Here is a 14,795-nt window from a genome sequence, read left to right as displayed (position 1 = left end):
CATGGCTTTTTCACATATGTGGGTACCTATGTATTGGCTGTAAATTTTCCATGGCTACAATGTAGTCCTCTTCCACCTTATCCAATGAACGCTCAAATGTCTTGTTACAATGAATGGTGACATATATTGGCTGCGTTGACATGTATTTTATAGAGCGGTTTCAGCCTGCCTTGGACCTGGATTCATACTGATTTTAACGGAAGCCTGTTTTATTTGAATATATTTTTATAAGCAGTAACAGGTCTTATCCATGTTGATAACATCTTGTAAAATCTGCTTTCTTTTTGTTTCCTCACTTTTAATGTCCACATTTCTTTGCATTTATGAAATATGAAATGGCTGTTTTGAAGTAGACAAAATATACAGTGGGTGGTTGGCAGGTGCTGTGGTGTGGTTTGTTCCTTCTTTCCTATCAAACATCTATTGTCCTTATGTCTCCTCCTTTTTTATGTTTGTTATTCTCTTGTAACTACAGTAACATGTCTAATCTTCAGCACTTATATGACCTTATTGTGTTGCAAGTGCCGTAAAACACTTATTTAAAAAAAAAAATTTTTTTAAGATAAGTGCATTAGTACTCATGGCATGTTTCTGCAGCAATCTATTTGGTTCAAAGACTTTGAGACATAATTATGATTATCGATACCCGCGTAAGGCTTCCATCCATAATCATACCTTCTCATCAACTTCATCAAGTAAATTTTCAGTCACAGCTTTATTTTATACAATTCTTACTACTATGTAGTGCAGTTCTTGTCAACCTTTTTGAAGTCAACGCCCACGATTGCCACTTTTAGAGGATAACATTTTTAGTTTAGTTTTAGTAAGAGTTTTACGGCACTTGCAACACAATAAGGTCATATAAGTGACGAAGATTAGAAGTGTTACAAGAGAGTAACAAACATAAAACAGAAGGAGCAAACCACACCAGAGCACCCGCCAACTGCGCACAGATAAAGTTTTTGTACCGCCCACCTACATATTAAAAAATTCTTCCAAGCGGGGCTTGATAACACCTCTCCTCCTTAGAATTACAAAAGTTCTATCAGACATTTTTGGCCGATTTGAGTAAGGAAGATCACGAGGACAGAAACCATATGTTGTATCTGTTCTGTTAAAATCATTTTTATTATAAATGGGAGTCATTATCAAGATACAAGGGGCATACCAAAAGTTTTTTACCTGACCATGAAGGAGTAACGGTAGAAAGCTGAAATTTGGTACTAACCTAAATCTTTCTGAATGTAGTCGCCTCCCACAGTTATACATTTTTGCCATTGGCGCAAGACCTTGAAAATAGAAGACCTCTTTATCAGAAAACCAGCCCTCTACTGATTCTTTGACGTCATCAGCGCTTTCAAAATGCCTTCCTTTTAAATCATTTTTCAGTTTGGGGAATGAAAAAAAGTCGGACGGGGCTAAATCTGGAGAATAGAGTGATTGTGGCAAAATTTCATAGCCACTTTCTCGCGTAGAATCTAGTTTCTGCAGCTTTTCTTGAAGTGTGTGCTGGAACATTGTCGTGAAGCAGCATAATGCCTTTTCGGATCTTTCCTCTACGTTTTTCTTTTATAGCCTCTCGTAAATTTTTAGCTGGTTAGAATAACGGATAGTATCACTTTTCTGCTTGATGGCTGCACCTTTGCCTTCTTTGGTGTTGGAGACGAGGGCGCTTTCCACTGCATTGATACAGATTTTGACTCAGGATTATTGTGGTGGACCCATATCTTATCCATGGTTACAAGTCTTTCAAAAAATTTAGTTTCATCCTCATACAGACCAAGCAATTCTTGAGAACAATCCACCTGCAGCACTTCTTGAGGAGGAGTCAACAAACTTGGGACCCGTCTCGTTCGTGTTCAAATGTTCATTTAAGATTCATTCAACTGATCCAATGCTAGGCCTAGTTTCTTTGCTCACTTGTTCGATTGTCACCCACCTATCAGACAACACAAGTTTCTTTATTTTCCTTCAACACTTTCTCTTCTGTTGTTAATGTCACTGGGTGACCATCACGGTGGTCATCTTCAATGTCCATGAATCTGCATTTGAATTTTTTACACCAAACTTTTATCACAACATAAGATGAGCAATCCGTTCCTTATACAGCATGCATCTTCTTAGTCTAAGTAACCTGCAGTTGCTTACCTTGCAAGAACAAAAACTTCATTATTGCCCCGTGCTCAATTTTCTCCATTTTTATGTTGAAACTGGAGAACAACATACCCCCATTCACTTACAGTGCGCTGGTTTAAAAACTAGTGATTGGAAATTCTCCAAAATTTACATGCTTTCAAGGAAGGTAATTGTTGGCTTTCACCCCAAATTTCGGCTTTCTACCTTTATTCCTTCTTGGTCAGGTAAAAAACTTTTGGTATGCCCCTCGTATATTCAAAGACTTGCATTAGAAAAAGCTTGACATGTTATGAAAATCTAAATTTTTTGGTCAAATTACTCAAAACTTGATACTTAACAGATAGGACTTTGTACTTCTGAGGTAGCAACCTGTTACTATCTCGGTATCCTCACCACCCACCCAAATTACCAAATCGCCAAGGTTGGCAAGCACTGATTGAGTGGTTGTGATCGCAACAATCGACAGACTGAATACACTAAAAAGAAGCAGGTCATGCAGTAGGCCTACAGTGTAGTGGTACGGTACATACTGCCATGTCAAGGCAGAGCAAGGTATCTGCACTTTTTATGATTTTGAGTTACGTCACGCTGCCATTGGAAATATGGGCATGGCCCTTCAGTAACGTCTGTTTGCCATAGTGAAATCTCCTATTTGGAGTGCAGATACGTCTTCCTGCCTTTGACACAAGATGCAGAATGGGTAGAGGCATCCATTTAAACGAAGGTGCGAAAATTAATAATATTTGCTAATACGTCGGTCTGCCTTGGCATAGCTCCTTCTATGGATGACACAGGAGATATAAACTTAGGTGTACATTGCATTATATTGTGTGCATACATTATGCACAAGTATGTTTTGTACAAGCTACCCTTGAGCAGCTTTTCTTGCTTTCTCCATGTTTGTGTGCGTGCTTGGAATATGTGTGTCTGTATAATGGACACATTTTGTAATGAGCCTCAGTTGGTGAATGTGATTTCTAGAAGAATGTGATCAGGTCTGGCTATTCCAGTCACATATATCTCAATTATTGTTTGTTTTGTGAAAATGTTCACACTGGAAGATTGGACTTTTGAGATGTGATCTCATCTGTTTCATTTACAGAGATGTTCTCCCATCTGATTGATTAGCCAATAAACCTATTATTATTTCAATAATTTGTTGTTGTCATGTTTGCTAGTGGTGAAAGTAAGTCTTCAGTTGTCTTGGATTCCCTCTTCTTGCACCATAGGCTGCCTTAGCTTTCTGTTGGCTTCACAGACAAATCTTTGAGTGTTCCTCAATTTTCAGCTGTGTGTAAGAAGTTTCTACAAGTCTCACTTACTTCTGTCTTGAATAGAACTGCTACTGTTTAGTCAGTTTGCTGGTGTGGTCTGCTCATGTTAAGCTGTATAGCATGACTACATTACTAATCTCTTCCTGGAGAAATGAGCTATATTGATATGCGAATTTGCCACAAACTACAACCAAGCAACCTACAATATGTGGGATAAAAGTACTCGAACCTCTCTGGCCCACCAAGTCAGGCACCTTTAGTTTGAGAGATTTTTTTAGTTAAGGTACAGAGTAAAAAACCATGTGAAATGGTTTCCTCCTAATCCTTAGGAAAAAGACAAATGACCGAGTGTAAAATGAAATAGTCGAGCCATCAGTGAAGTAAATTATGGTCAACAATCTGTATAAACACTGTATGATTGTTTAAAGTAGTGTGGTCTCCGAAATTCCCATCCGTCTAAGAAAGGTTCGAGCCAAGTGGTTGGAGAAAGTTGAAAAAACTCCCTGAACAATCCTAGTTCAGGTTCAAGAACACACTTTTAGGGACTAAGGATTTGAACCCGTCATCAGCACTGTGGCTCAGCTTGATACCCTGTAGCAATCAGCATTTCCTCTTACCAGTGGCACAGGGCAACAGAAACATCTACAGACACATAAACTACAAAACATTTTGTAACCAATTAACAAGAAAAGTGAAGACACATGACTGATCAAGAATATTATTTATTTTGTGTTTACACTTTGATCCCAAACTGTTTTTTAAGTTCTATAACATGATGGCACACACACACTTACACACAAACACACTAAGCCAGAAGTGGGGGATTGAAGAAAAATTACAAAGACCATAAAGAGGCCAGTGGCGGGAAGAAAGAAAAAAAACCAAATAAAGAGAAAAAAAATGTAGAAACAAAAGTGGACAAAAGAGGTACCAATATTGCACACAAATGCACGAGATGATACGTATGACAAAATCTACTGTCCACTACACAATATCAAATGAAAAAGCCCAACAGTCCTAAGACACAATATTCCATGAATCATAGAAAAAGCAAAAATGTGAAAAGCAAGAGTAGTAAATCCTAACCAAACAATTGGATACCAATCGGGGTTCACTTCATGAAAACTGCAACAGTTTGATAAAGAAATTCTTCCAAGTCCAGACCCAAACACACCGTCAGCTCGACAAAGGGTTTCTGTTTACGTATAAATGCATCCTGTTAAAAATTCTTTTCTATTATAATTATAATAACAAAAAAACATAAGAAAAAGGAAGAAGGAAGTCACGCGTTACATTACAATGGCGTGCTTCAACATGGTGGTGTGGTAGTACAATGGTAGTAGTTGTAGTAGATCTAGTTCTGGTTAACACTAGGCAATGGAGGAAGAAAGGAAAGGAAGAATGCCACGTAGTAGAATGTTGACAATGACCTGAACACCTGGTGGGGGGATGGGAGGGGTGGGGGTGTTGGCAGGGCAAGCTGACAGCTCCAGTCCCCAATATAACGTGGAGACTTCTCCTCAGGATCATCGCTCAACAAAAACAGAAAAAAAGTCCAAAGTTGTAATTACGCTTATATATCAAAATGAAATAATCTAAAATAAAAAGTAGACTTCATCACTTGCTAAACTCTATACAACTCCAACTTTGTCCCAACCTCAAAGCTCCATCAATTACAAATAAGTATCAACACACCAGTATGTGCATGTGTGTGTGTGTGCGTGTGTTTGTGTGTGTATTAATATATTTATATATAATAATATAATATATGTAATATAATGCTCTGTGCAAAAGTCCTTGTTTATTTGGTGACAACAACAGTAGAAGCGAGATGACAAGTGTCTGTGTTGGCAGTCAAGAAAGAGAGGGCACAAACTAATGAGACAAGCACTTCCACTTAACACAACCCCAGGCCATCTTTTCCCACAGGAGATGTCTCAGGTTACGCACGCCTCCACCCTGAAGGCAAGATCAATCCTGGTCACAAACTCACGCTCTTTTTTTCTCTGTACGTCTCTTCTCACAAGAAGGATTTTTTTTTTTAAGCAGGGGGGAGGGGGAACAAAACAACTTGACTAGACCAACACTGGGCCGTAAGACTCAGGCTATAGAATCAGCTTCAAAGTTGTGCAGCGAAACCTCGTCATAACATGCCCATCTTTAAGCTCCATGCAATGTCACTGCAGGAGAGAGAGTGGTGAGTTAAATGGACAAACACCCCCCCCCCCCCTTCCCCCTTAAAAAAAACAACAAACGACCAAACTGCATATCTTTCTTCAGGAACCAAAATATCCATCTTACAAATTTTCCACTCCCCTCATCTTTTACAAAACCTGAACTGAAAAAAATTCACTTAGCATATCTAACAAAATTGTAAAAGACATTAGAATGAAACTTTTTATAAATGTAATTTATTTCTTTTTTTAAAACCTTGGAACAGAAGAGGGTCCACCAACCTACCCACTTAAGGAAAGCCTGATATAACGGGGCATCGCTGTACTTACAAAGCCAAACAATTGATTGTCTGGAACACACACAATGAGGTATGCTACTCTCCATCTCTATTACCAAGATAAACATTCAGCTGGGAAGCAAAAGTGTGATGGAGAGAGAGAGAGAGAAAAGAAATGAAGAAAACGGAATATTTTAAAATGTTTTCCCCCCCCAGTGCTGTTCTGTATTAATGTTAAAGAAAGCTCTGATCTCTTAATAAAATGGTATACAGAGACATATCTACATCCAGTTTCAGTAACAAATATACTGTGAGGAAGAAAAATCCATGCATAAAACATTATGATATTAATGGACAACTACATTTAAGTACAAAATAATTTAAACTTCATGGGGAGGAACAATGATTTTGCAAAATCTAAGATGTGCTCGAGAAACTCTTGACAAGAGAGAAAAGCACAAAGCAGGAAGTCAAGCAAAATAGTTCAGGGCTTCTAACGAGGATATATAATGTACCAACCGAGTCCAACGGCAAAACCAGAATACAGCAAAAAGCATGAAGAAAAATGTTCAAACAAGACCAGATTATTCGCAACAAAATAACCAATCCAAGTACCAAGACAGCAGAGAAATGAAACTATGGTAGTGGGGTTGCCATGGAGACAACTGATCAAAACAAAGACATTCCTACATGGACTTGACTGATGACTTATTGCCAAATTGTATACACATAGATGAAAGCGAAATATTGTCTGAGTACATCACACATCAATGCCCATGCACGTACAGGAACAAGGAATGGAAACAAGATTCTTGCTTTTCAAACTCCAAAAAAAAAATGTTTTCTGCAACTCCATAAATTCAGCAAAGTTGGCAAAAAAGAAGTCCTCTTTTATTTTCTGCTGCATTCAAATGTCTAGTCAGCTCCGGCTTATCTATTACTCTTCACCAAAACATTTTGAAGTCAGGTATACAGAAACATCCCAAAGTCCTAAAACAAGACCTTAGCAATAGCGGAGAATTATTTTCATCATCCGCCTCTGGGGTCAAAGAATGAACCCTCCAAAACTTTCTTCAGTCTGCAAAACAGCATTTCTGCTCAAAAACAGAAAAATCGAGAGTTAGACTACTGAAACTTGACAGCACCTCAAGTGTGAGGTGGATCTGCTACTGTGCTATTTAAACAAACTGGGAGGGTCAGAGATTGACTAGTGTTCTACATAATGCTACAGGGAAACAAATGGTGCCACGCTACCATGACTTTGTGGACAGAGGGGACAAGACAGGTACACACACACACACACACACAAATGACCACCACGGGCAGGTAAACAGTCTCGGTGCAATGGCAGTTACAAAACTGTGACGGGTATTGTTTAGCTGAGTGGGGAGAGTCTAGACTTGTTCTAATAAGAAATGTTATACGTTACATTTTACGACGCCCATATCTTAACCCTCAGGGTGGCGTGAGAAACAACATTTTAAAAGTAACTATTGTTGTTGCACACATTAGATCTGGAAACTTGAGGGAATATTTTTTTACAAATGAACATGTCTATTTAATTTTTCCCCCCTGAATATTTTAACATGAGATTATAGTCACTCTCTGCTACTCTGCACGGCCAGTTTACCTGGAAAGTAGAGTAATCTTTTAGTTAAAAGAAAAAAAATACAAAGGAGGAATGTTCTTTTTTCACCTGACAGAAACTATGAGCAGCAGCCAGAGGAGCCACTGACCCAGTGTGGGGGAAAATCTTGGAACTTGTGCCAGTGGTGGTCAGTTTGGTGCAGCTCAAAGTGTCACAACAAACTTGGATACAGAATCGGATCAAGTGAAAAACATGGAAAGACTACATTTCTTTTTCTCCACATCAAATCGAATAACAAAGCCTCTGGATTGGGATAGTAAATACATGCTGTTTGCACAAAACAATGAAAAAATGGACAAAAGAGTTACAATAATGATAATGACGTTGCATTTCACTTCTTCCAGTAGTCAGGGTGAGAAGAATAATATTAACTTTGACCGTCCAAGGATCACAAACTATGTACAGAATAATATGATCATATTCATTGACCCGATTTCATAGAGGAGTTGAGAAACAACAACAAGGGGACATAAGGGACCAGTGCTAAGCATCCTGTAGATCCACAAACAAGACACGGTGTACACAGACACAGTGGTGTGAACCCCACAGATACACACACTGTCTCTCTCTCTTTCTCACACACACAGTCTCTCTCTCTTTCTCACACACACACACACACACACACATACTCTCTCTTTCTCTCTCACACACACACACATACTCTCTCTTTCTCTCTCACACACACACACATACTCTCTCTTTCTCTCTCACACACACACACATACACTCTCTCTCTCACACACACACACAGACAGGTGTACACCAGCCAACCTTGAACCTGCACTAAGTACACCTGCTGGTTTGGAACGAGCAAGTCCCTCCAAAGTTCAAGAGAAGACAAGCTCTCCACTCTGAGATCTGCACCACCTTGTGACCTTTCTGGAGTCACCACACTAATTACATTCAAAGCTGGGCAACAAGCCAAATATTTATTGGACAATTGTGAGGGAATTCAATCTAGCTGCTGGTTCGAGCCACTTTCAGAAAGTACCTCTGTTTCCGGAACATCAAATGTAATAGTCAGGATTTTTAATGAATTCAGGTGCCTTAATGTGGTCTGTTTTGTGAAATTTCGTACCCTGACATCCAATAGGTGCTTGTCTCTCCAAAAAGCATGCGAGATTAAGTGCAAACTTGCAGCACAAAATTTTTTCAGAATAAAATTCTGGGACATGCCACAGGAAATTGTTATATACGCAATAATGAACATAGTAAAAATAAATAACCCCAATACATGGAGACACTTGTTTCCTTTTCTTCAAACAGTTGGCAAACATCATTACCAGTATGCCAAACTGGACCAATAACTTATTAAAAGACCAAAATTTTTTTAACACCTCACATTAGCAGCTCTCTCTTTTGAAGTACGTTTGATGACAAGTAGCAATAGAGAGCTAAAACACCATTTATAGCAGCCTCAATTTTCTTTTTTCTGTACGTGGCTCCAACCCCTATAACCATCCTACAGAGGTAAGGAAAAAGATGATGTTTTTCAGTCAACGAATGTGATGCGATCAGCGCTCCCCATTTACGAGGGTCATTCTGTAATTCCAAACAAGCCCCTAAGCGGAAGAGTATGAGAGGGTCCCTGGCCCTCCTAGCAGCTGCCTTGGCAAAAAACACAACCAAATGTACGTCACAGAGACAGGAAGAAGGGGTTAATCTGTGGGCGATGATGAACCGTGGGGAAAGATGAAGAAGAGGGCTGCTGATGGACATCATACAGCAACTGAGCCACAGAATAATGCTGAAAGAGACTGCTCTCAATACATGCACTCGCACTCAAAAGCTACAATTAATCAATTATCAATATAACCAAAAATGAAGGCCTGCTCTTTTGCCAGAGAATTTGTTAACCTTGTTAAGTAAGGACAACACCACCACCCCCGGATGGAAAGTTTGAACATATATCTACTTTTGCCACCAGTTACAAACTACCCTGTAGAGATAGAGATAACAGGGCACTTTTAAGAACTTGAACATGCAGGAGCAAAGTTATACGATGAATTAGTACCAGTCTAGGTACAGATACGCCAAATCTCTGCGATGTACAAATCACATATCTAGCTCTACTAAATTCTATCTAATAGAACAAAATTGCGATCTTGACCTCAACAAGCTTTCCAGGAGATATTCTGACTTCAAGATCAACTTTGAACAGTTCCATTTCAGAAGGCACAAACAAAAAAAAAGAATATCTGTAATTGTAATGTTCTTGAAAAAATGGCACTCCAGATAGGAAAACTTATCCCAGACAGTGTGAGCAGTGGCAATCAGCAATGGCCCAAAGGCAGCACACACACAACACAAAAACTCTACAAGGTAATTAACACTGGCCTGACCACACGATACAGAAGAGAGAGCAACTGGATGGTCCATCCCCGTGTTGTCAAAAGGGTTAATCAAACAAACAGGCTAGTGGGCTACTCAACAATATAGCGGGAGCCAGAGGCAGAAATGCAAACAATTCATGAGGCGAGAAGAACAGGCAATGACAGGCTGACTGACTTTCCTGCCTTCTCCTACTTTGGTTGTAAATGTATTTTACACACCCATGTAATAAAAGATTAATGATAGATTGCATTTATACCGCACTATTTCTCAGACTAATGTAAGTTCTGAGTGCTAGACAATTTAGACAATTTAGGAAGCAGTGGATTCCATCAACAAGTGTAAACCCCAACCCCCAAAAGAAGACACAATTTTTTTTAACCCACAGTCTGTCCCTAGCTACAAACAACTTTCTAGACAAGGTCTAAAGACCTACTTCATCACATGCAATAACTGGTCATATTCTGCCAGGAACAGATTGAGACCTTTCTGTTCTTGTTCTTAAAGATCTAGACACACACCATCATACTATGACAGTAGTACTTATTCAATTCTTCTTGTGGACATCAAATGAGCATCTCCTGGGCTTTTCCTCTTCGACCTAGAGCCATACAGTATTACAATGACGAGTAGAAAAAGGTGCAGACCACACCTGATTCACCCACAACCACCATAAAGGTAGAGTAGACAGCCAGCCAGCACTGACAACTCCTCAGCCTCAACAATTCTTTGCACTTCTGTTCTGAGAAGCTAAACAAGATAAATATTTGCATACAAATTCGTAATACTAAAAATACCACAAAACAGGAATAATGCCAAATGTTAGAATGAGACTCGGAAACTGTGAGAAAAACAAAACATTGCCAAGGCAAACAATTCACCAATGCCGAATGAAAAGTGTCACAGGACAAATAATACACTTCTGTACAGGAAACCTCTGGTGTGCATATTGAAATAGGGACACCCTCCTCCCCTCCCAAACACACACACAACAGTTTCAGCTGGTGCAGACAAATCTTTTCACTGGACAGAGGGCAGCCATGGCCACCACCAACAAACACCAACAGCAGGAAAAATCTCATATAACAACATAGCACATACAGTAAGCAAGCTGTTCAAATATATAGTAAGTCCAGAAAACAAAATTTTTCAAGAGAGAAAAAAAAAACCTGTTTCCTTTTTTACACAATTGTACCTAAATAATGTGCTCTTTTTTCTTGCTTTTTTTCTTCTCACAACATTTAGAATTTAAATTTCGAAAAAATATTTCATGAGCATAAGCAACCAATACCACAAATTAAGATACTTTTTAAAAAACACAAATGTTCAAAATTTTGGTCTTCCATCTATCTCAACAGCTTGCTAACAACACGTTTTGAGGTGACCTACATCAACTACAGCCTCTCACCTACCATGTCCAACAAGCTTTCAAGCTTTCAAGTTTAGGGGTACTGTGAATACCAGAGCCATGTCAGAAACATGCATTTCTTATTTTTTTAAACTCTTGTTTCGAATAACTACTTCAGAACTTTTCTTGCAGTTCCTTCATCAGTATTCTTGGAATTTCATAAAAGTTGTTCTTAAAAATTAATAAAGTACTTGTATCATTGACTATTGGGCAATCTTTCATTTAAAATAATTATAATACACCTGTCTTCAAGACCACAATAATATCTTTAAAAGATTTTTAATCTTCTGTTCCTCCACACTTAATGTATTTCACAGATCAGCCCCTGGGGACCCCTCTCACAATATACACACCAGTGTCCTCAGTAGAACAGTAATGTGATAAGAAAAAGCTCAGAACAAGAGACGGCACGATATGGCAAAAAAAGAGATGGCATTTGACAGGGGTAGGGGGACAACATCGCTTTGTGTTTCTCTCTATACACCACACGAGAGAGAGCATGCACCAGGACCAATAACAGACAATATCAATATCGTGCCACATCTTCTGCTGAGCAGCAATCTGCTATGCCGGTTTTGTACAAGGGGATCTCAGGGGAAACAACAACAACAAAAAAATACACATATGTGATGTGTGTACACGTTGAAAGATTTTTATATATATTCACGCACTGACAAGATCAGAACGAGATCAACACAAAGGAACACCTTATTTTTTGTCACTGGCAAAAATTGTCACCATGAAGCAAGATATCTATGAAAGAGAAGATAGCAGCTGACTCTTCAGGCAAAACTCAAAAAAATGCTTTAACTTTAAGCAACAAATATGTCCCTAATGCTCAGGAAAGCTATTGTAACTTTAAAAATACCAATAGAACACTATTTCCTTTATACTTAAAATAAAATAGCATGTGTACGTACATATACAATATATATATATAGATATATAAATACTGCACTAGCATTATGGTGTTTAGTCTATGGAATGTGGTAGTAATGATACGAAAAAATGTTGCGTTAAGCTAGACTTGCCAGAAGAGCAAGGTAGTCCACTTCAAGACTTTTAGATAATGCTATACAGTAGTCTGAGAGAACAGCTCCGAGAAGCCGAGACACTCGCGCGTCTTGTGTGAATGAGCAAGTTGCACTGAAACCACGTGACTAAATCTACCCAGTGAATGTCTAGCTACTTCTTCCACAAACATTCACAAATATGAGCATTTCGGACGGAATTTTAGGCCTGTACTCACTTCTACATCCCTTCCTCATTTTTTATGATACCACAGGAAACAATCCACGCCACAATAGAGCACTCATAATCTACTTTCAGCAGCGCTATTTTGTCTATATTGCTCAATTTGACACGTACCCCGGGCTCAAATAATGCAGTCTCATGTGCTGTGTTCACGTAAACAAGACCAGATTTGTTGGCATATCCCAAAGTGATAGCTAACAGGATGTGTGTATCTTTCAATTCAAAGTCACAAAACATATACACACACTGGGGACCACAGAATAAAAAGGTCTGACCTCGCTGTCACACAGAATTGGGCAGTGGAAACAACTTGTGCATGTGCAAGGAGAAAGGGGGAAAAAAACACGATTTTTTGGCTGTGCACGAAGAAACCAAAATCTTTCAATTCCAACTAAACCAAAACATTAAATCATGTAAGAACAGCTAAAAACGCCCTCTGAAAAATCACCAGCAAATGACTGGACAGCCTTGTGGCTCCACAACAACCTAACGCCGGCGGTCAAGGAGAGTGTGCCCTGCAGGACAACAACACCCGTCTTGTGCCACACAGCCTCACTCTCCACGACCTTCCCAATTGACAAAATGGAAAACATCTCAACTACAATGCTTGGAACTTTCTGGAAACCCAGTCAAAAATTCAATTTCATGTGCATAATATTTTTTTTAAGTATCCCTAAAATTCCATTATGTTCAGAACAGAAAACAAGGAGAAAATAAGTTAAAACTACCAAATTCTTTTTCTTTCTTTTTTTCTTCGAACTTCTGCAGAAAAGAGAAAAATCTGGTTGTACTGAGTGGGATCAGACAGACAGCTCACACCCACAGTGTGATGACAGAAAAATTACTTTTTTCAATAAAAAAATACCAGACAGGATCTTCTAGAAACCATGAAAATCGCATTGTAAATCGAGCTCAATCTCAATGCAGACACTTTTGCAGAAACAACTAATCCAAGAAACAAAGCATGCAAACACAATACCAAAAAACCAACAATACAAAAAAAGTAATTCTATATACAATAGATCACAAATCAATTCAAAAACGGTGAAAGCCTAGTTCATATTCTGAAGAGCCAAAAAAAAAAGCATAGGTTAAAAATAAAAAACAAGATGTGCCAATATTGAATCGGTGTCCAATGTGTTTAAAAAAATTAATAAACAAAACAATGAGATGAAAAATGACACAGTGAAATCTGGGCCTTGTATCTCTCCCCCCTGTCATCCCCTTCCCTTCCCCGTGGACTCTGCCGACAGTCAGGCCATGTCACGCCAGTCACAGTAAAGAAGCACGGAGAGAGGGGGCCGACTTTAAGAGAAGTTAACAATTCTCATGCCCACCACCACCACTACATACACACCACTCCCACAAGCAAACACACATGACGATGAAAGATGCTAAAAGAGAAGTCACTGGCGCCGACAGTAGCAGCCTGACTGCCTGAACATCAACCGCCTCACGGGATCGCCCGGTGAAAAAACACAACAGGTGGAAGAGGAAACTCCGGAAACACATCAAAAAGTCCACAAAAAAAAGATCTTTTACAAAAACAAACACCTCAATTAATAAAACTTATACATAAAACTGAGAAGCAGTGTCAGATCTACTGCTTTATTCACTGTGTCACTCTATCCTTTAGACAACATAAAAATGACAGTGGATAACTTTGAGGTGGTAACAACCAGAACCTTCTTGTCTGAACGCTGTCTTTTTTTTTTTTAAAGAAAAGAGAAGAAAGAAATTTGGGGCTTGATTAAAATTCAATTAAATCTCAATAACTATTGTCTCCATCATATCTACTGTTCTCAGCGAAACAATGGGAACTTGAGACAAATAAAAAATCTGATAAAACTTAATTTGCAGGCATAAAAACATCACTAGTTCGTCCCCATGGACAACCTTCATGCCTCTCAAGAATATTTCTTTACACAGCCAACGTTTGTCCCACTCAACCTTCATGGACAAGCTGGCATATCAAAGCAAGCCTCCACCTTCAAACAAAATGTCCAATATTTTTTCCGGTCACTCTGCTGAGGTTGTTGCTGCAACAAGGAAATCCTGCCCTCCCCGCCACCACAAGAAAAGAGAGAGAAAAGAAGAAAAAAAACCCTAACAAATAACCCAACCCATAACAAGAGCACAACAAGATACATTCATTATCCAAAAATAAACAGGACTATCTTCTTTGTACAATTGTGACATAACTAGGAGAGCCAGAGTTCTCTGACTGATGATGAGAAATGTGATTGATACATAAAACAAGGTTGTGATGCAGAGAGAGACAATAATATATAT

Source organism: Aplysia californica, unplaced genomic scaffold (assembly GCF_000002075.1).
Source record: "Aplysia californica isolate F4 #8 unplaced genomic scaffold, AplCal3.0 scaffold00649, whole genome shotgun sequence".
Classification (NCBI taxonomy): Eukaryota; Metazoa; Mollusca; class Gastropoda; order Aplysiida; family Aplysiidae; genus Aplysia; species Aplysia californica.
This window is presented reverse-complemented; position numbering follows the sequence as displayed.